Genomic DNA, 22,958 nt, shown 5'->3' with positions numbered 1-22,958 from the left:
AGAGCCAACGCTCTTACATCGACACAGAATAACCGAAGCTCCTAAACCTCGAATGGCCAGAACAGGGATTTTTTTCCCCTGGAAAAAAATTGCTGGGCCATTGTCTGACTTTGCTATTTCCTCCATTGTAGTGCAATCCCAGAGTTGGTATATTTAAGTAGGAGTGGTGTGTGTGTGTGGGGGGGGTGAAGCCCCCCACTTTATTTTGTGTGATTTTTTTTTTTGTTCGTTTGTTGGCCCAGTGATCCCCCCCCCCCCCCCAGGGGAAAAAATGCTGTTCTGGCCGTTCGAGGTTTAGGAGCTTCTGTGTTGATGTAAGAGCGTTCGCTCTTTTGGCATTCCGACGTCGTAATGTAGACCCATAAATTCAGTAATTACTCCATTTATAATGGAGAGGAACAGTACTTTGTTTTGCTTTTGCAAAATCTGCAATAAGAGCTGCCAGGGAGTAGCATAGCTCTTAATGAATCAGGGTCAAATCTCAACAGAATCAAGGATAAGTCTGGAAATAATCAGGGACTTTTTCAAAATATTAGTACAGTTTTGCAAAAATGAAAAACAGGCAACCGCTAAGCTGGATCCACAAAGACGAGCCACAACTCTTAAAATCAGGAACTTTATTCCAAAGACAAAATCATGTAAAAAAGGTTAGCGCTTTCATTTAGATAAATGTAAACTTCTTCAGACACCACTTCTTAAAATGTTCTGATTTAAATACTAAACCTTATGATGACATCATATCCTCTTAATTAAATACTATTCCATTTAAAGTGATACATATTTAAAAAAAAAAAAATGTTGTGCATATTTTCTATTTCGAAAACCAATACTGCCCTATTCATACATAAAAACATTAAATAAACCCTAACTCATGCTACATAATATCCACCTTGCCTTTAAAGATAATCCATTTATTTTATCTTATTTCTTTTTAAGGCTTTAAGCTTCAGAATCGGGGTTATGGAGCTCCGCTCATTGATTCCTGGCCAGCTATTTGCTTTGTAGCCTTACTTGCCATTCAAGCTCCCTTAATTCTAATAACAAACTCCATGCTTTTTTATCATCTATTGATACACTATCAGTAATGGTGTACATGAATTGGTGCTTGGGATGATCTTTTATGTGCTTGGCTAAGGCATTAGAAAGATTAATTTTTCTAATAGCATATTCATGTGCATATATATGTAGGGAGAATTTTTTCTCCATTTTTCCTACATAAAAAGCTGAACGTGATTTACATATGCTTAAATACACTACTGCCTTAGACTCGCAATTACATTTTCCTTTTATCATATATTAGTACAGTTTACCTGAGACATTGGCAGAATAAAAAAATGTAAATTAAAATATATTTTCTGAATTAGAAGACTCAAGTTGTCGTCATTGTTAAGTGTAATTCACCACCTTTTCTCCAAAAATCACCCATTTTATGAGAGTTTAAGAGGGACTGAGTTGAAATTTGAGTCAAAATGAAGTATGTCCATGAAAATCTGGGACAATTGAGCGGTATGGGGAATTCAGTAAGATAGTCATCTTTAGGAAAGTCTGGCTAAGACAAGGTTTTCATTCCGAGAGCAACAAAAGTAATTTAGAAAGTATAACCATTTGTGCCACCATTCCAGCATAACATTCTCCTTACTCTTTTTAATAAAGATTGTGTGCCTGAAGATTCTTGAAGAGAATTTTTTGTAAATGACAAGAATGTTTGCCTTCTTCATTGTATATGATGGAGACTACAGTTCTGATATCATTGCATTAACCCTTTCCATTTAAAAGGAGTATGTCAGATTAGAAAAATATTTTGAATTTATTGACATTTGATTACTGGTAAAGTCCAACTGGGTAGAAGCCCATTTTCTCCCCAGGCCTCCACTGAAAAGCTCCAAATTATTGCAAAACATTTTAAAAACAATTTTACAATCTTCAAAAATAAAACAAAAACATTTGCAGTTGAAATAATTTTAGACAATATAAAAATAATGGTTAAGAATCAGTACAAGGTATATGACTATTTAGAGACATTTTAGACAGTTTGTAGCAAAGTTAAAGGCAAGTTAGTCTAATACAAATAGGAATTTCAGTATGAAGTGAGGGAAAATAGGCTTATGCTATATTTAGAAAGTTGAGGAAGAGAATTAGCAGTAAGTAAGTGAAGAATGAGTAAGGAGGTATAAGGAATGAAAGGTACATGTTCACATTTAGGGATTTAGTTTTTCTTGGTTTTTAAGCTAGAACAGAGCCAGATTTTAGTTAGGAAGTCTTTTAGAGTGATTTTGAAAGATAGGGAAGGTATATACATAATGGATACAGGTAAGTTCCAGATCTTAGCAGACTTTCACGACTACAGACAATGCCTAGCAGATTTGCTAGGTTTGTAGACGGGGGTTTTCATCACTGGATAGCAATGACCAACTGGGAAACACAGATGTGTAGAATGTTTTTAGTGCTGGACAGGCAGATGGATGCTGGCTAATTTTATAGGTGGTAAGAAGTTGTAAATATGGTAGTTGATGTGGCAGTTCTAACCAGTTTAGGCTTTACAGTGCTATACAGTGGTGGGTTCTGAAAGGTCTGTGTGCTGCAAGTTTAGCAACTTTGTTATAGCATTATTCAAGTTTTAATTTTAGTGAAGCCTGGAGGTTAGTAAGGATGGGAGCAACATAAAGAAGAGTGGGGAGGAGATAAGTAGTGGGAAGTTGAAGTTTTAGTTGCATCAGTGAGAACATTTTTGGATCTATAAAGCATCTTTGTTTTTTGATGAGTTTTTCTTTTGCAGTTTTGTATATGCTGGTCAAATGTAAGGTTATCATTCAGTATCACCCCTAATAGCAGCTTCAATGGTTGTATTATCGAGAGAGAGCGAACTCTAAATTTTTTTTTTTTTTTTTTTTCCATGAGAGAGGGATTGGTGGGGGGGAGCAATAGCTGGGCTTTTTTGGGTTGAGCATGAGTTAAGTTACAAAGCCATGTTTCAGGAGGTGTTAAAGCTTCCAGAGTAATTTTTGTAGGTGTACCATGTTGTTTGATGTGGAAGTATAGAGGGTGTTGATGAAAATGTTAGAGGAGGGTACCAAGGATGGAGCCTTGAGGTACCCCAATGGTGACTGGGAGGTAGAGAGTGAAAGTGGAGTGCCATTTTTACTTTCTAATATCTATTGGACAGGTAGCTTAATTAAGATTAGTTAAGCATTACATACTTAGTAGTTTGCAGACAATAAATCCCTGGTAATGTTGCAGCTTACTAAGATAAGCTATCCTCATCCTTTTTAAAGGATGAACCTTATTAGAAAACCATTTTCTTAGTTTAACCAAAACTGTGATACTATGTAACATTCAGGGTTAGAACACTTAAAACTACTCTTTTCTGTGGGAGCTGTTAGAATTTTCAAAGGAATGTGTGGCGAATCTCCCCACCACATAAACTTCTTCCATGTATTCCTGAATCTGAAATACTTCTGGTATATAGGAGGAAACACTGAGTTCTTATAGAAAAATTCCATTAAGAAGCCAGTTTTAATTATAAGAATTTACTCTGCCTATGAAGTTTAAATTTAGAAAATGCTACCTGCTAGTTGAATCCACTGTCTTTTTGTAAGCACTGTATACTGTGAAGCTCTGTATTTGATAAGCTAGAGAGCATAAACCTTGCTGTGATACTTCAGAATGTTAATTTGCTGGACAGCAGTATTCATAGTAGCCATAGTCAGAAGTATTTAGTTTTGTTTGCTTTTATTATATACCCATTAATGTATATATTTTTTTCTGTCACCTAAAAAAGGTTACATGAGGTTGCATTATCTGGGAAATTATCAATAAGTCCACATAAACTACAGACTTCAGTTCTTCGTAGTAACAATGAGATAAGTTAGTGGGTAATTTTGAGACATCCTTATTTCTGTATTCAGCACTAGCAAAATTGGGAAGAGAGGGTGTGACAATGTGAGGTACTGTCATATGTGCCAGGGAGAATAGGCCAGTGCATGTGTAACATATGCCAATGTAGTTAGTTGGAGTTTTGTAGAGAATTGTCTCATTGGTTATCACAGTGATTTGTGCAGATGCTTATGTTATAACTGTATCAACAGTGTTATAACTGATTAAATCTATATGTTTAAACAAAGAATTCTGGATAGAGTAGAAGTTTTTGAATTTGTTCTATAGCTTTCAGATATTGCAACAGATCTTAGCAAAGCTCTGTGTGTATTGTACCAGAGCGAGGTGATCAGATTTTATGTCATTCTATAACCAACACTGATAAATGGAACTCAACAGCAGTTTTTTTGTTTTCTTTGGAACCTGATATAAAAGATCTTTGTCAGTTACCTCAGTCAGTCAGGTCAGTTCAGTTTAGTTAGAACCTCATCACCTTGCCTTGTGGAAGTAAATATCTCAGCATCTAATCTTGCCTTGCTGTATTAAGTTAGCTAGGGAACAGTTAGTTTTTCTTTAGACAGTCAGGAAATGCAGTGAAATTAGTTAAGTATTGTTTTTTTCTGCATCTGTGTGAATCTGTGTTGTTTTTATTTTTCCTGTGACTGAAACTCTGATGTTTATTGTACTTAGATATTGAGTATGCTCATGTTTTCTATTTTATTTATTATTAAATATTTTTATAGCTTTCATTGTGGCTGGTCTTTCAAGATGTTTAAAGTATTCTCTAAGATTATTTATGCTTATTTTACTGATGCCGTAGCTATTCCGAAAAGCCTTGCTGCTTTGGTTTCACCCTAGCATTTATATTAATATTGCATGTTAAGTTGTCAATCTCGCCTTCATTCTTGCTTGATGGGTTCGGAGCCGATCCCTCGGCTCCGACTCGGCACTTGCTAAGCTCGAGAGTTTCTTCTACCAGCTCGAGGCAGCCCCATATCCCATGATGCAAGGCGGTAAGTACCCAGATCTCGTTTGCCGCTTCGCTTAGGAGGTCTTCTTTTTACCAGCTCCTGGTAAGTTGTTCACTTTTGTGATTTTTCAAGCCCCTTTTTTAGTCTAAAACTAATTTTTTGATAGTTTAAATTTAATTTCTATCCCTTTCTGACAGAAATTCCCTGTCTCTTTTAATTTTTGTTAGTCAATTCCCTATCCCATCCCCCCCCTGTTAGGGTGTGTGTGTTGGTGTTTTATAGAATACCTCTTGGTATTTTGTTTAATTTAATTTAATTTAATTTGACTGGTGTGTGTGTATTGTGTGTTCGGCACCATGTCAAAGGAGAGGGTTTCAGGTTTTAAGAAGTGTGACTCGTGCTGTCAGAAGATGTCTCTGACAGACGGTCACACTTCTTGCCTATATTTTCTGGGCCCTCTTCACCTGCAGGACTCCTGTGCTATTTGTCACTCCTTCAGCCAGAGAGTCCTGCAGGAGAGACGTAACAAGTTGATTCTTAGGGGCCTTCTTAAGCCGGAGGGCTCTCCGGCTAAGTCGGCTCCACCAAAATCAACAAAACCTGCCAAGGCCCAGGCTTCTGTATCTAAGCCTGCGGCCTCGGCTCCGACTGCATTGAGTCGAGATCGGCTCCGCTGGAGCCGATTCTGGATTGACAGCTTTCGGCACCGATGGCTATCGGTGCCGAATCTATTGTCCACTTCGATGTCGGCGCCGATCGGTTCCGACACCCATGTGGCACAGGCATCGGTGTCGGCTCCGCTCGGCTCCGACACCGCTACTTTGGTGGCTGTATCGGCTCCGGCTGGAGCCGATACATCGAGGCGTTCTGTCGGCTCCGAGAAGTCGGCTCCGACAGGATCTGTAGTATCGGCTCCGATGGCTCATTCCCGGGAGAGGTCGGGGGGTCCTTCCTTGGAGCCGCTACTTCGGCTCGGCCGCCTCTTCTATCGGAACGGAGCCATCGGAGCCGATCTTCAAGGTCATCCAGGTTGTCAGATCATGACCTAGAGAGAGTGGTCAGTAGATTACTCAAGTCACAGGTACTGGCCCAAATGCTACACAGTCCGTCTCAGCAGACGACTGTTGGTCCACACCCCGTTACAGTTCCTCCTTCAACTCTACCCCAGAGTTTGGAGTTGGAGTCTTCGGGCATGGTTACTGCTACGGCTGGAGGACAGATACCCCTTCTGTTCCTTCAGCCTCTACTCTTATCTCCTCTTCCTTAGAGGGATTCGTGGTCGGGCTTCCATGGTCTCCTCCGAGGGGGTGAGTGGCATCGGACCCTTGTCCGAGCCCGCTCTTCCCCTTGGAGCCTCGGCCTTGGTGAGCTCGGCTCCGACATCTGCCTCGGAGACTTCCCTTTCGGTGGTCCCGGGAGTTCCTAGCTCTTCGGAGCGGGTTCTCTCGGACCTGCCTGGGAGGGGAGCATTCGAGGTAATGAAGAGTGTACTGGCCACTGGTATCAGTCAGCAGTCTGTTCCGTAGCTCCTCCCTCTATAGTACCTGTTGACATCTCTGCCACTTCTCTTGCTACAGGACCCAGAGATCCTCCGCCTCAGGTTTCCCCATTGGGAATTTCCCCCTCTTCCGAGGATTTTCCTGATGTTTCGGGAGATCCTCCTAGGAAGAGGACTTGTAAGAGGAAGCATGTAGACTCCCCCGAGTCTGTCACCGGATACTGACTTTGATGAGTCAGAGGGATCCCTAGATCCCCTCTGAGGATGTCTCCTTCTCAGACATCCTAGAACTTCTGAAACAGAGGGAAACTGGCCCACCAACAATCCCTCTGAGGATGAGTCAGTATACCTAGAGGCGTTTGGATCTCGGCCCTCCACCTCCTGGGTGTCTCCGCCTTTCGACCCCCTTATGCAAGTTATTGCACGAAAGGCGTGGGCAGCTCCTGACTCTGTAGAGCCAGTCCCTAGGAGGCCTTCAAAATTTATCACTGCCCCGAGTGACAAACAATTCCTTACCAAGGGTGTCCCGCTGATGCCATGGTGGTGGCTGCGCCACCAAAAAGGAACTTGCAGATCCTTCCGTGCCCGTCCATCCTCCTAATAAGGACTCTAGGACCATGGATAGGTACGGCAAGCGGATGTTTTCCTCAGCGACCTTTGCTATGCGTTCGCTGAATTGTCTTTGTCACTTCACCAGACTCCAGAGAGATATCCTGAAGGAGCTGGGAGAAGTAGTTCAGGATCCTACAGCTGCAGGGGCTCAAGAAAAGATTGCTTCACAGCTAGGAACCCTCAATTCCATTGCTAACTCCTCCATGCGGCTAATATCTTATGCTGCGGATGGAGCAGTAGAGCCGCAGGCACAGGTGTGGCTCTTAGACGCCAAGCCTGGATGCGGCTATGTGATTTTTGGATCCCTTTAAGGCGTCCTTCACAAATTCTCCCTTTGATGGGTCAGCTTTGTTTGGCCCTCAGGTGAAGGAAACCTTGACCAGGTGTGAACAGGACGGCAAGACTCTTTCTGCTGTTGGAGTCCGTTTTCCACTCCTTCTAGGCCTTATCCCAAAGGACAGAAGGGTGGGAAGATGTGGTTCCGTAAATCCCAAGGAGTCACGCCGGATTCACGTGGTCAGTTTACCCCTAGAGGCAGAGGGGTAACAACAACAGACGCCGCTCTAGAGGCAGAGGGGTCGAAGAACCAGGGAAACAGGGAGCCTCTCTCTGACAAGCCCTTTCAGCATCCCTGAGGTGTTGCCCGGCTGTCCCTCCTTGGAGGCAGTCGGGAAGATTATCACTGTACCCAGAAGCCTGGCATTCCCTCACTCAAGACAGATGGGTACAGTCGATCATATCCAAGGGTTACATAATTCCTTTCGAGGAAAGTCCCTTCCCTCAAGTTCCCTTCCAGATGTACCACCCGGTCTAAGGGAGATTGCAGAGTTAGAAATCGCAAAACTACTGCAAAAGAGCCATTCAGCCAGTTACAATAGACCATTCAGAGCCCGGAATCTACTCAAGGTTCTTTTGGTCCCCAAAAAGACGGGAGACTGGAGACCAATATTGGATCTCAGCAGACTCAACAAGTCTGTCAGGAAGACAAGATTCGAATGGTCACTCTTCAGTCAATTCTGCCCTTCTTACAGAAGGACAACTGGATGTGCTCAATAGATCTTCAGGATGCGTACTATCACATCAAAATTCACAGACGCTCCAGGAGATTTCTCCGCATTCTGCTGGGGTCCAGTGACTTCCAGTTCAGAGCCCTGCCCTTTGGTCTCACTACAGCCCCAGAGTGTTCACCAAATGCATGGCAGTGGTCACGGCTCACCTGAGACGTCAAGGATTCCAGGTGTTTCCGTATCTCGACGACTGGCTCCTGTCAGCCACCACCAGGCATCAGCTTATACAAGCCAGGGATTACACAATAGACCTTTGTTCTCATTTAGGCATCTCAATCAACTTCGAAAAGTCATCCTTATCGCCCTGCCAGTCTATTACCTTCATAGGCGCAAACTTAAACACTGTTCGGATGTCAGCTACCCTTACAGAACAAAGAGTTTCAGACATTCAGACTCATGTCAGGATCATTCTGGCCAGCAAGAAAGTACAGGCCAGAATGGTTCTAAAGGTATTAGGTCTCATGGCTGCGGCCATTACTCTTCTCCCCTGGCTCGATTCTACATGCGCCTCCTTCAGTGGATGCTGTTCACACAGTGGTCATACCAGCAACTCCCAATGCGTCACCAGATTCTGGTGACACAAACATGCAAAGAACATCTTGCTTGGTGGATCACATCGTCTCAGGTTCACCAAGGCAGGTGCTTTGTACCTCCGTCCCCGATAGCCACTGTCACCACGGATGCCTCCCTGATCGGGTGGGGGGGTCATTATCAGGGCAGGATGGTTCATGGGACGTGGCAACCGTTCGAGTACCATCTGCACATAAATGTCCTGGAGATGAGAGCAGTGCTTTTAACGTTGCAAGCCCTCAACGACTTTCTTCCCGTAGGGACAATTGCAGTCCACACAGACAACATGTCTGTAGTTTGGTATATCAACAAACAGGGCGGAACCAAGTCCTACCCCTTGTGTCGAGAAGCGCTCAGACTATGGCAATGGGCGATCTCCTCTCATCGGTTTCTGGTAGCAACGCATATCCCTGGGAAAACCAACATTATAGCGGACAGATGGAGCAGAACTATTCTCATGCCTCACGAGTGGTCTCTCAAGCAATCCATAGCGGAAGAGATTTTTCTGGAATGGGGTCGTCCATGTTGCGATCTTTTTGCTACTCCCCAAAACAGCAAATGTCCAGACTTCTTCAGCCTCTTCCCTCTATCAGGCCATTCCCCCAGAGACGCTCTGACCCAGGATTGGCCCCAGGGACTTCTTTATGCCTTCCCTCCATTTCCTCTGATCCCTCAGGTGATCCAGAAAGCTACCGTTTTGAGAGCCAAATTGATTCTCATTGCCCCTTACTGGCCTCGACAAGTTTGGTTCCGTTCCTCCATCATCACCTTTTGGTGCAGCCGTGGCATCTGGACCCAGTGCCAGATCTACTGATTCACCAATCCGGTCAGCTGCACCGGTCAATCCCTTCTCTCAACCTCACAGCATGGTTGCTCCACTTCCTTCCTTAGCCAGGCTTCCTTTGATCTCTAACCCAGTTAGAGACATCATAGTAGCTTCACTAAAATCCTCTACCAGGAGGATTTACACAAGCAAATGGAACGTTTCTCTTATTGGGCTAAGGCCCAAAATATTGATCCTTTTACTGCCCCTGTTCAGGCAGTTCTGGACTTCTTAGCAGAGATTTTTCATGCAGGCTCCTCTTCTTCCACAGTCAGAGTTCAGTTGGCTGCTATTTCTAATTTTCATGTCGGGATAGCAGATCATAATATTATGTCCCATAGGCTCTGCAGGGCCTTCTTGAAAGGAATTTTCCTACTAAAGCCTCCAATCAGGAATCCTCCTCCTCAGTGGGATCTAAATTTAGTGCTGACATCCTTGATTCTTCCCCCCTTCGAGCCAGCTGTTTCTTGTTCCCTGAAATATCTTTCTTGGAAAACTTTATTCCTAGTGGCTATTACATCTGCCAGGATGGTGTCTGAACTTCATGCTCTTTCGGTTCGACCCCCCTATTTGATTTTTCACAAAGACAGAGTATCTTTGAGAACTAATCCATCCTTTTTACCTAAGGTCGCTTCAAAAAACAATCTGAATCAATCCATTGATCTCCTGTATTTTTTCCTAACTATTCAGATAGAGCTGAACAAAAGCTACATTATCTTGACGTCCACAGTCAGCTTAGATATTATTTGGACAGAACAAAAAAATTTAGAAAATCTGATCAACTTTTTGTTTCCTATGCGGATAATAAAAAAGGCCTTCCTGTTTCTAAAGTGACTTTGTCCAGATGGCTTTCTTCGGTCATCACTGAAATTTATACGTTCAGGGGAAAACAGCTGTGCTCAAAACCTAAAGCACATTCAACTAGGAGTTTAGCTACTTCTACAGCTTTTCAAGCTAGACTGCCTTTGGACACTATTTGTGCAGCGCCACTTGGGCCACTCCTCACACTTTTGTTTCCCATTACAAATTGGACTTGGCCTCCAGGGACAGAGCCAGTTTTGGCTCTACAGTCCTCAAGAGTTTGTTCCATTGAGCCACCCAGGATAGAGGTGCTAGGACGCGGTCCCATCAAGCAAGAATGAAGGCGAGATTGACAACTTAACATTAAGAAGTTATGTACCTACCATAACGTTCCATGTTAGTTGTCTTCTCTCGCCTTCTTTCTTGCGACCCTCCCTCCTTCCCCTGGCCTGGACAGACCTTGTATAAGAAACTATTATGCTAAAGACCATTCAGACCTGGTCCTTTTTACATCTGTAAGTTTCTTCTTCCTTTGGGAAGTATTGTATGCTTGGTGCTATTGCCCTTTGTTTACAAACGAGATCTGGGTACTTACTGCCTTGCATCATGGGATATGGGGCTGCCTCGAGCTGGTAGAAGAAACTCTCGAGCTTAGCAAGTGCCGAGTCGGAGCCGAGGGATCGGCTCCGAACCCATCAAGCAAGAAAGAAGGCGAGAGAAGACAACTAACATGGAACGTTATGGTAGGTACATAACTTCTTATTTTACTCAGTATAATTGGATACCCTTGTAAGAGCCTTAGAGTCTCTGACTGGTAGCATTGTGGTTACGTTGTAGTCTGGGTAGAGGGGGTACAGCTAGTAAGTCTGTGCCAGCCTTTCCCAGGAGTGTGTGTGAAATTCACATACCCAGGTGCGGGTGTGTCAGCTGCTTGGAACTGGGACACAGTACTCCAAAGTAAGTCTTGTTTGTGATCTGGAGAGACAGTGTCTCCAGTCCCAGGTCTGGAGCATGTTCCCTGTGTGCTCTTGGGAGAAATTGTGCTTGATACAAAGAGATGCATCTGAAAAATACTGTGTAAATCCATTCCTGTTTTTAGTGGCTCACTCTCACCGGTTTCAGTGGTTAGGATTAAGGCTCCTTGATTACTAGCCTGGGCTAAAGAGAGGCCATCACTGAGGATATATCTGTGTCATCTTAATTTTTTTAACACCTTTATTGAATTATGACTAGTGACATAGGCAAATTTACATGTATATAAAAGTAATCAAACTATATTAAGTTCATGTTTACAAGCATTGTACTTCACATATATTGTTATATGTAGTATAACCTAAGTAACATTACATAAATCAGATGTTCTTCGTGTTTCAATGTTGCAGTCATTACATTTGGGTAATCCGCTGGCAGGTTGCTCTCAGTCGGCCTGAATAACAAAGTCTTGGGTCCTGCGCCGGTTGCTGTCTCCTCTTCCATAACGTTAGGTCATCAGGGGTATAAAACATGCAGCTGACGCCATTTTATTCAGTCTTTCTTGCTGCACGGTGCCCAAAGCAGAAACAGTTTGCAAGTGCCGGTCGGCCAACTCCTGAAATTTTCGAATTCAAGTTTCAGAACCGAAGTCTTCAGCTAAAGCTAAGTTCCCCGTTGGGGAATCTTTTTATTGCTCCTTACCAATGTCAGTAAAAGTTAATTGCATTACTTGTGGGAAGCAAATACCTCATAAGGATTTTCATTTGTACTCTATTCCTTGCCTAGGCCCTGATCACAACGTGCCTTGCTGTCGGTTTTGTGCTAGATTTAACCAGCGCACTATTAAGCGTTGGTATATTTTTGCTTCTAAATATTTTGGTTCAAGATTTAATTATCCTGAAATGTCAGTTAGCAATCAGACTATCGGAGTTCATAAAAAACACAGAGAGAAAGACAGAGACAGACCGTCGAGGTCCAAAACCGATGATGAAGCTTCTCCTAAGCCATTGGCCGGTTCGCCGGTACTCAGTGAGGTGCTTTCACAGCCCCTGATACCCACTACTTTTGAGTCGCAGGCCTCTACTGAGACCCATTCAGAGTCCGGTATGCCGCGAGATTCTCAGAGTATTGAACCCGCAGATGTCTCTCCCTTGGATGGGTCCGGAGCCGCTGAGCAGGCACCAGCTTCTGCGGGTGTTTTCAGGCATCAACATTTTTATATTAAACCGACGCCAGCAACAAAAACAAGGTCAAAAACAACTTCTATGTCTACAAAACCAACGCATGAGCCAAGTGCTCAGGCCCCTATGCCTAAAAAACAGATGATCAAAATGGGTGAGGATTTAATAACCTTGATCAGGGGTTCCGAATCCCGCCCCCTGCTAAGAGGCCTAGGTAAGGCACTGATTATGAATCTTCAGATCAGGTTTCCATTTCTACTGATTCCTCTTCTGATCAGGAATTTTCTATTCCACCCTGTGAGGATTCTGATGCAGAGGAATCCATCCCATCTGCATCTCCTCCTCAGGATTACTCTTTTGGAGAGACTTTGCATACTTTAAGGGAAGATTTTCACTGGGAGAGTCAGGACTTCTCTAAATCAAAAAAAGAGGCTTAGGGATTTCCTTCTTCCTCAGCATAGGCCTTTGGCAATACCTCCTGTATTAGACATTGTTGATTATGTGTTCTCGGAATCAAGCATGGCTCCTGATTCCCTGCCTCTGGCTCCTAGTAAGTCAGACAGGTATTACAGGGTTCCTGACTCCCACAAATTTCTTTTCAAAAATTCTGCTGCTGATCCTGAGACTATTTCTCAGGGTCCCAAGGGTGTAAAGGCCTCTACAGCCAAAAATCCTACCCCTTCTGATAGAGATTCCAGGGCGGGTTCCTGACTCCCACAAATTTCTTTTCAAAAATTCTGCTGCTGATCTTGAGACTATTTCTCAGGGTCCCGAGGGTGTAAAGGTCTCTACAGCCAAAAATCCTACCCCTTCTGATAGAGATTCCAGGGTGCTGGATAGATGGGGTAAATAGGTTTATACATCTGCAACCTTGGAATCAGGGCTTTAAACTCCTAGTTTCATATGCTTAAATATCAACAGCATGTTATGAGCTTACTGAAACAGAAAATTATGTTGATTTCTGATTGTGTGGAAAATAGAGTTATAGGAATTATTGCATTCAGCAGAACAGGTTGGAAAGCATACTTTGCAATGTGGTTTTGATTCCTTGGAGGCTTCTTATAGGGCTGCCGTTACTGGATCTGTGATTAGAAGGCATGCCTGGCTCAAGGAGCAAAATCTGCCTGATCATGTTGAAGCTAAATTGTTGGATGCCCCTTTGCAGCATGATACTCTGTTTGGTAATAAGGCAGAAGAGGTTTTAAAGAAAATGGAAGACAAAGCTAAATCTATGCAAACTGTAAAAGATTTCTTGCAGGTGCAGCCAACCAGGTTCAGTAGGCACTGGCCTACTAAAAATTGGTCCTTTCCTGTGTCCAACAGAGCCACTCAGGGCAAATCCAGCTGCTCAAAAGGCTCCAGATACCAATCACAGGGTTCTTTCAGATCAAAGCAATGGGGTGCCTCCACCGCCAAATCTGGAGGAAACAAAGCACAACCCTACAGTAAACAGTCTCAATGACTTTCCCCTATTACCAAACACTTACCTTTTGGCAGCCCCCTTGGGGGGAAAACTAGCACTTCATGCTCAAAATTGGTAGTTAATTACCTAGGACAAGTGGGTATTAAACATAGTATCCCAGGGGTACATATTTCATTTCCATACTTTGCCAGTTCCAAGCGGATGGCCGGATCTGCCACAAAACCAGTGGGCAGAAGCCCAGAAACAAGTCATGTCCCCCATGGATATGGGGGCTATTCAACCGTTACCAGAAAAGGAAAAAGGCCAAGGTTTTTATTCAAGACTTTTCCTGGTACCCAGAAAAGACAATTCATGGCGTCCAATACTGGTCTTATCGATTCTGAACACATTCCTGGACATTCCAACATTCAAAATGCTGACTTTACAACAGCTACTGCCTATGCTAGGCAGGAATGCTTGGTTAGTAACTCTAGACTTAAGAGGCATACCTGCATATCCCAATAAGGGAATCATGCAGAAGATACCTCCACTTCAAAGCAGGTTTTTTGCATTACCAATTCTCTGCACTGCCCTTTGGCTTATCTATCTACCCAGGGTCTTTACAAAGTGCTTGGCACCAGTAATTGCATTCTGCAAACAAATAAGCATTCAGATTTATCCTTATCTGGACGATTCTCTCATTCAAGCAGAGGACAAGACACTCTTCTTCAACATCTGGCATTTGTAAAAAGGCTTCTAGCCGAAAAGAAATCACAGCTGGTACCCTCTCAAATAATTACATTCCTGGGTGCAAGCTTGAATACAACTGCCCAGATGGCTTACCTCACGCCAGACAAACAAAGGCAACTGACAACATACTTCAAACAGATGACAACAAAAACCCAGTTATCTGCAACATACTTCAAGCAGATGACAACAAAAACCCAGTTATCTGCAAGACAAATTCTGCAGGCTTTGGGGTTCATGGCATCCTGCATTCTAGTAATTCCATATGCGAGACTGCATATGAGGAAACTTCAGTGGTACCTAAAAAGTTTATGGAGTCAACATTGTCACAGCCTGGAACAATGATTCCCCTCATTCCCTGCCTACAACAGGAGTTTCTTTGGTGGGCAGAGACATGTCACCAAAACAAGAGACTGTCATTCACTCTACCCCCTACCACCCAAACCCTAACTACAGACTCATCAGACTATGCTTGGGGGGCCCACCTGGCAGGGAGATGCATTCAGGACAAATGAAGCCCAAACCAAATGCATCTGCATATCAACCAGAAAGAGATGCTAGCTGTTCAGAATGATCTGACAGCCTTCAAGGACTTGCTTCATTCAGGACAACTACTGATAAAGATGGACAACACCACAGTTATGTGGCACATAAACAAGCAGGGGGTACACATTCCTACCCCTTTGCAGACTAGCCATGGCTTTGTGGAACACAGTCTTGACTTACCAAATACATCTTCAAGTCCAATTCCTGCCAGGATTGCGGCAGACGACCTAAGCAGAAATCTTATGGACCCACACGAATGGAAACAGGATCCACAAATCTACAGCATGTTAACACAGAAATGGGGGAGCCCAGACATAGATCTATTTGCTTCTCCCCAAAATTATCAGTTGGACAAATTCTGTACAAGAACTCATCACAAAAAAGCATGGAAAGTGGATGCTCTACCCTTCAGCTGGAAAAGCCCATCAGTCTATGCCTTTCCCCTTTGCCTCTACTCTCTAAGGTCTTACTAAAAGTCAGACAGGAAAAACCAAAAGTGATCCTAATTGCTCCGGACTGGCCTCACCAGCACTGGTACCTTACTTCTAAGGAATATGTCTCACCTTCCTCCATGGTACTTGCCTCAAATACCTCATCTACTGTCTCAGCAGAACTATCAAATTCTGCACACTCCGCTCCAAACTCTGAATCTTGCAGCATGGCTAATCAACTAATTAATCAAACAACACCTCTCAGTAAATCTGTGATGGATGTCATTTTGGAAGCCAGAAGGCCTAGTACTAGAAAATCTTATGCTGATAAATGGAAGAGATTCTGTGCTTGGAACCAAACACAAGGAATAGACACAGCAAAGCCCAGTATTCCTCAGATTTTACAATATTTGACTGAGATGCTTGACAAGGGCCTATATTTTTCTTCAATAAAAATCCATGCCTCTGCCATCTCGGCTCATTACAACACAGAGCCTCTCTTCTTTTCTCATCCACTGCTTAAACACGATCTTAGAGGGGCCAAAAATTTAAGGCATCCCAGAAGAGCACCAACCCCTGCATGGGACCTCAATTTTGTGCTGGAATAACTCACCCTGCCTTGTTTTGAACCAGCAACTACTGCGGATATAACATTTCTATCTTGGAAAACAGCTTTTCTTTTGGCAGTCACTTCAGCAAGAATGGTTTCAGGACTACAGGCTCTCATGGCAGTGGAGCCTTTTATTATATTTTACCCAGACAGGGTGTCCCTCAGGACCAATCCTTCTTTTATGCCTAAGGTGATATCCAGTGTGGCTCTTAACCAGACCATTCACTTGCCAACATTTTACCCAAATCCGCAGAACAAGGGGGAGCGGATTCTGCATTCATTGGATGTACACAGACAACTAAGATTCTACTTAAATAGGACCAAATCTCTAGGAAAGACGGAGCAACTACTGGTAGCATTTGCTGCAGGATCAGAAAGGAAGGCTATATCAAAGCAGACTATTTCTAAATGGATAAGCCACTGCATTCGTTTCTGCTATTTGCACCATAGTAAATCTGTGCCCAAGGGGATCAGATCACATTCCACCAGGGCAGCCTCTACTTCAGCAGCTTTTCTCAGAGGGGTCCCAACCAAAGACATTCTAGAAGCTGCTACTTGGAGCTCTGTTCATACCTTCACAAAGCATTATCATTTACCTCTCCTCCAAATCCAGGGCAGGCTTTGCCACTGCAGTCCTGCAGGGCCTTATAGTCGCTCCAAATGCTGTTTAGTTCCATCCTCCCATCCATAACTTTGGGATTCTACCCAAATGTAATGACTGCAACAGTGAAACATGAAGAACATAGTACAGTTGTGTACACTTACCATAAATTTAGATTTTCGAGTATATTCACTGTTGCAGTCCGGGTTACCCACCCGCCATCCCCCCTTTCTATACCTTTTCTTTCCTTCACTATACTCAAAAGCCTTTGTGGTGTATTTGCTTTTAGTGGAAGGTAAAGTTTGTTTCTAAAGGTGCATTTATATATTTACTGTTTGTTTATATATATATTTTTGCACCCCATTTGGGGGGCACCTGACATATGGGGCAAGAAAAACTGAATAAAATGGCATCTGCTGCATGTTTTATACCCTTGACGACCTGACGTCATGGAAGAGGAGACAGCAACCGACGCAGGACCCCAAGACTTTGTTATTCAGGCTGACTGAGGGTAACCTGCCAGCAGATTACCCAAATGTAATGACTGCAACAGTGAATACACTCTAACATCTACATTTATGGTAAGTGTACACAACTGTACTTTCCTTTCTTGTTTAAAAAAAAAACTTCTTAAGCCATCACTTACAAACGACATAGGCAGTCATACATTTATATAAATGAAAACAAACCACACAGACACAATCCTAGTTGCAAGCATTTTACATCACAAACCATACTGACACTCCCAGTTGCAAACATTATACATCACTTATAGTCTACCCAATCATTTTCAGTTAAACATTACATAGCTCATTTAAGTCTTGCCTTCTTTTAAACCTCATTCCTCCCCTGTATGTACTGTTCTCATAATTCCCATTTTTTCCTATGTAGTTTGCTCCTACCCGTTTGTAAAGATCTCAATTCTAGTTTTATTTCCGTTGCTATATTCACTACTACTACTTGTATAGTTGGTTTAGACTTTGATTTCCATTTTTTTCATAGTAATTGCTTGTTTGGCAGCCACCATAGTTAGGCACAGCAAGGCCTTACCATGTCTAGGCAGTTCCGATTTTGTATCATAGCTCAGAAAAATCATCTCTGTCATCACACTAATCTGCCCACCCAGCATCTCCAACAGTGTATCCTGCAGGGAATCCTTAAAGCCACCACCTCACCGCAATCCCAGAAATATGTTCCCGATTACTCCTTTCTTCCCTGACACATTTGCTGTCTACATGCGGAAAAATTCCCTGGAGTCTACTTGGGGTATAAAAATATCTATGTGAACATTTCCAAGCAAAAAGTCTTCTAGATTTTGCTGCATGCTTAGGAGACATGCATATATACTCCCATTGTTTCTTTGGGAATTGCTCATCCAATCTCTCTTCCCAGTCCTTTCTAACCTCCTCTGATTCTTAGTTATCATGCAGTATTGTATATGTTCTACTAATTCCTTTTTTAATGCCAACTTCTATTCTGCATTCTACTAGAAGCTCTACCAGTGCTGATCTTTCATTTAGGACCCCTCTATTTTTTTCTCTTTGCTTATACTCTGCCTTCCCTATCAAGGATTGATATCAATCTCTAACCTGCAGTCCACATAAATGCTTTGCATCTTCCCTTTCTATAATTTTCCCTGTTTAGTTATTTGCTCCCAATACATTGGTTCCTTTGCCATTTTTCTCCAATAAATCCAGCCCCCTCTTGCCTATTGTCTGTATCCCTAGTTGCAGTCATCCCTATCGGCAGAATCTCCTTTCTCCATACACGTGTTTGGTACTACTTAGGATATTTTCTGCTATTTTATGAATGTAATATTCTACATGATTATTGTTGTTCTCCTTAAAGGCCTGTATCCAAAATTCCAGTATCTCCTTGTTTCTTGAGCCCCCCCCCCGTTTCTTTATCATCCCTTTCCACTTTGAGTTATAGTTTTCTGCTTGTGCTATGTATAGAAGCCTTAACAGTGCATCTCTGAAATACTCCTTCAAACTGGATAATCCCAATTCGGCCCTATTCTGCTTGAAGAGTCAGCTTATCCCACTTGACTTTTGCCATCTTCCCTTCCCAGATGTTCCTTCAGCTCTTTATTAATTGCTATCCATAATTTCTGCTCTGGTTGATAAAAATATGCCTATCCTGTGTATAAGACTAATGGGACTAAAAACATTTTAACTGCTTGTACCTTGCTATCCATATCTATATAACAAAGCTTCAATTTTCTCAGTTTTTTTTTATCTTTTGCTTGGTCTCTTCCCACATATCCTTGGCTGCCACACCAGAATCATTTTTAATCCAGTCTCCTAAGTACTTCCATAAATCTGGGTTTTTCTGAACTATAATGTACATAATTTACCGAAATTGCCTTTGTTTTAGCTTAATTAATTTTGTATCCTGAAAAGATCTGAAACTATCTCAAAATGTTCCACAGCACTGTAATGTCTCTTTCTGGTTTTGTCAGATATAAAATGTCATCTACAAAAACAGCCAGCTTTTTTGACTACCATACTACTTATATCCTTGAATTTCTGAGTCCTTTATTTTCTTTGCCAGTTCTTAATATAATGCAAATAACAAAAGGGAAGGAGGACACCCCTGCCTGGTTCCTTTACTCAGAGAAATTATCAGAGGACCCCACCCAATTTAACTTTTGCCTCTATCTTCCATATATCCTCCTAATCAACCTTATAATTTTTTCAGAAAATGCAAATGCTTCCATTGCCCTGCTTATAAATTTCCAGCTTAGTCTAACGATTTCGCTGCATTAAGACCCACCAACAACAATGGTATTTTCCTACATTTTGCTTCCCTCTGGATCATCAATGTTCCGTTAATGTTGCCAAATGTTTGCCTCCCCTCCACAAAACCGCATTGGCAAATGTAATGCCAAAAGTGATAGATAAGGATCATTCTTTTAGCCATTCTAGACATGAGCACTTATAATCTTGTTTTAGTGTTGAAATGGGCCTGCATGAAGCTGGATCTAATGGCTCTTTACCCTCTATATGCCTTACAGATACCACTGCTTTCTTCCAGGAGGTTGGTACTTCTCTTAAAATACTGTTAATAAAAACCTTCCATATCTTTGTTTCTTTTTCTTTCCAAACTTCCACAGGAATACCATCTCTTTCTGGGGACTTGTAATTTGGTTATACATCAGTTTTTATCTCATCTCCTCCTATCTTAACCATTATTAATTGAGCCTGATCTACCTCTAACCTTGGCATATTTAATTCTTCCATAAACCTTTCCATTTGGATCTTTTCTTGATTTCCATATTTTTCTGCTTTATACAGACTTTCATTAGAATTTCCAAAGTATTTATAATACTTCTACAGGATCTATTGATGTTAAGTTGTCTACCTCGCCTTCGTTCTTGCTGGTTGGGATCAGAGCCGATCCTCGGCTCCAACTCGGCCATCTTCTATAGCTCGAGAGCTGTTTACTGTCTCGAGGCTACCCCTTACCTCATGATGCCTAGCGCTAGCTACCTAGATCTCATTTGCCGCTTCAGCTGCGAGGTGTCGTTTTTCTGGCTCAGGCTTGTATTAAGTTTATTATAGAACATTTTTCCACAAAAAAATAGTATTTTCCTAGGGGTTATTGTTAACTTTTAGTTTTATACTTGTGGTGTTAGCCAAGTGTGTAGTACTAGTTTCTTCCCCCCCTTTTTAAAACTCGTTTAATTTAGAGAGTTCTTCCTCTCCCCTTCCTTATCCTTTTCTGTCAGGTTAGCCGTTTAAGTTAGAGGCTTTCCTTCTATCTTTTTCATAGGCAAGCCGTTTGAGTTAGAGGCTTCCTATTTATAAAAAAAAAAGTCTTTAGTTAGTCTGTAGTATACTGAGTTTTTTTCCTGTAGACTGTATATTATTGTTAGCTGTTGTGTTTTTTTGGTTTCAGGATGTCTAAAGAATCCAAGGTGTCTGGGTTCAAGAAGTGTGACTCATGCTGTCAGAAAATGTCTCTGACAGATGGGCACACTTCGTGCGTTTATTGTTTAGGCGCTGTGCACCTTCAGGACTCTTGTTCTATCTGCCATGCATTTAGTCCAAGAGTTCTGCAGGAGTTCAAGAATAAGCTTATTCTTAGGGGTCTTTTAAAGCCCCAGGATTCACCGGCCAAGACTCAGCCTGTGAAATCTACCAAATTGCCGGCTCCAAGTTCGGAGCCGTCTTTGGTTCAAACTCTTCCTGCTACTTCGGTTCCGGCCGGAACTGATAAGACTATCTCCCCATCGGCTCCATCAGAAACTTCGGAGCCGTCGCGGAGCCACAAGAGACTGAGGTCCCCCTCTCTGGAATCAATTCATTCGGCTACTCGGTCTCCCCTGCTTCAGAGTGAGCGCAGTCACAGATCTTCTCACTTCTCTCGATCCTCTAGGCTCTCGGATCACGACGTGGAGAGAGTGGTTTGTAGGTTGCATAAGTCGCAGGCACTTGCCAAGATGTTGTCCAGCCCTCCTCAATAGGTGTTGGCTCCGTCCACTTCTATCGATGTTCCCCCTCTGACTCCATTGAGCTCGGAGCTGGAGTTCGTTGGGATTCGAGTAGTGGAATTCTTTGTCCTTCGGTTCCATCGTCTGCTCCGATTCCCTTGATGGTGCCGTCCGTCGAGGGATCTGGGCGCTGGGGCTCCCTCGTCTGCTCCGAGGGGGCGAGTGGCATCAGACCCTTGTCCGACCCCGTTCTCCCCCTCGGAGCTTCGGCGTAGGTGAGCTCGGCTCCTACATCGGCCTCGGAGCCGTCTCCCTTGGTGCGGAGAAGGATTCCGATTTCCTCCGAACCAGAGCCTTCTCTGCATCGGGGTAGGGACGCCTTCAATGTCATGAGGAGTCTGCTGGCCACTGAGTCAGCTCCACTATCAGCCCCATCGGCTCCATCCCCTGTACTGCCTGTGCCAACCTCTGCTCCTCCTCCAGACCCAAAGCGTGGGGAACTGGCACTCCAGGGCACCCCATTGGGTGTTTCCTCTTCTTCCGAGGCCTCCCCTGATCATTCAGAGGAGCCCCCTCGTAAGAAGTGCCAGAGGAAGCACATTGATTCCCCTGAGTCTGTCACTTCTGATACAGACTTAGATGACTCGGAAGGGTCCCCAAGATCCCCCTCTGAAGAGGTTTCCTTTTCGGACTTCCGCGAAATGCTTAAGCAGTGGGGGACCTGGAATCCCCTAGCTCCTACTGAGGATGAGTCTGTATTCCTGGATGCGTTTGGTTCCTGATCTTCCACCTCCTGGGTTTCTCCGCCTTTCGATCCACTTATGTCATTGGTGGCTCGAAAGGCTTGGTCAGCCCGGGATACAGTGGAACCAATCCCGAGGAGACCTGGGAAGTTTATCACTGCACCCCATGATAAGCAGTTCCTTACCAAAGGTGTTCCTGTGGATGCCATGATGGTAGCAGCAGCCACAAAAAAGGAGTTAGCGGAAGCTTCTTAGTCTGTCCATCCTCCTAACAAGGATTCTAGGACTATGGACAGATATGGGAAGCGAATGTTTGCTTCAGCGACCTTTTCTATGAGGTCACTGAACTACTTATGCCATTTTACCCGGCTTCAGAGGGATCTCCTTAAAGAGCTCGGAGATACCCTTCAAGATCCATCAGCTGAGGGGGCTCAAGCTAAAGTGGCTTCCCACCTGGCGACTCTTAATTCAGTAGTCAACTCCTCCATGAGGCTCATTTCCTATGCAGCCGATGGTGCGAGTAGAGACGCAGGTACGGGTGTGGCCCTTAGGAGACACGCCTGGATGCGGCTGTGTAATTTTGCGGAACCCTTTAGAGCGCCATTCACCAACACCTCCTTTGATGGTTCCTTTCTTTTTGGACCACAGGTGAAAGACACTTTGACTAGGTGTGAGCAAGAAGGCAAGATTCTCTCTGCTGTGGGAGTCCGTTTTTCCACTCCTTCCACACCATACCCAAGGGTCAGAAGAGTGGTAAAATGTGGTTCTGAAAATCCCAGGCAGCCTCGCCTGACACACGTAGCAATTTTTCCTCCAGGGACAGAGGGGGAAACAACAGACGCCGCCCTCGTGGCAGAGGGGGTCCGCAGAACCAGGGCAACAGAGAATCTTTCTCTGAGAAGCCCTTTCAACATCCCTGAAGGGTTGCCCGGCTCCCCGCCTCTGGAGGCAGTCGGGGGAAGACTTTCTCTATATCCAAAAGCCTGGCAAAAATGAACGCAAGACAAATGGGTACGGTCAATTATATCCGGAGGTTACAAAATTCCCTTCTCTCAACCCCCTTACCTTCAAGCAA

At 43.5% G+C, this 22,958-nt stretch overlaps 1 protein-coding gene across 2 annotated transcripts in view; it reads left to right on the top strand.

Moving 5' to 3' along the window:
• Positions 1–22,958, top strand: part of LOC122792214 (protein argonaute-1) — a 1,920,205-nt gene that overhangs the window by 1,713,309 nt on the left and 183,938 nt on the right. The gene's annotated exons all lie outside the window — the stretch shown is intronic.

The sequence above is a fragment of the Protopterus annectens genome, chromosome 1.part2 (assembly GCF_019279795.1).
Source record: "Protopterus annectens isolate FY-2018-M chromosome 1.part2, PAN1.0, whole genome shotgun sequence".
Lineage (NCBI taxonomy): Eukaryota > Metazoa > Chordata > Ceratodontiformes > Protopteridae > Protopterus > Protopterus annectens.
Note: the sequence above shows the minus strand (reverse complement) of the source record. Positions and strands in the feature narration are given on the sequence as shown.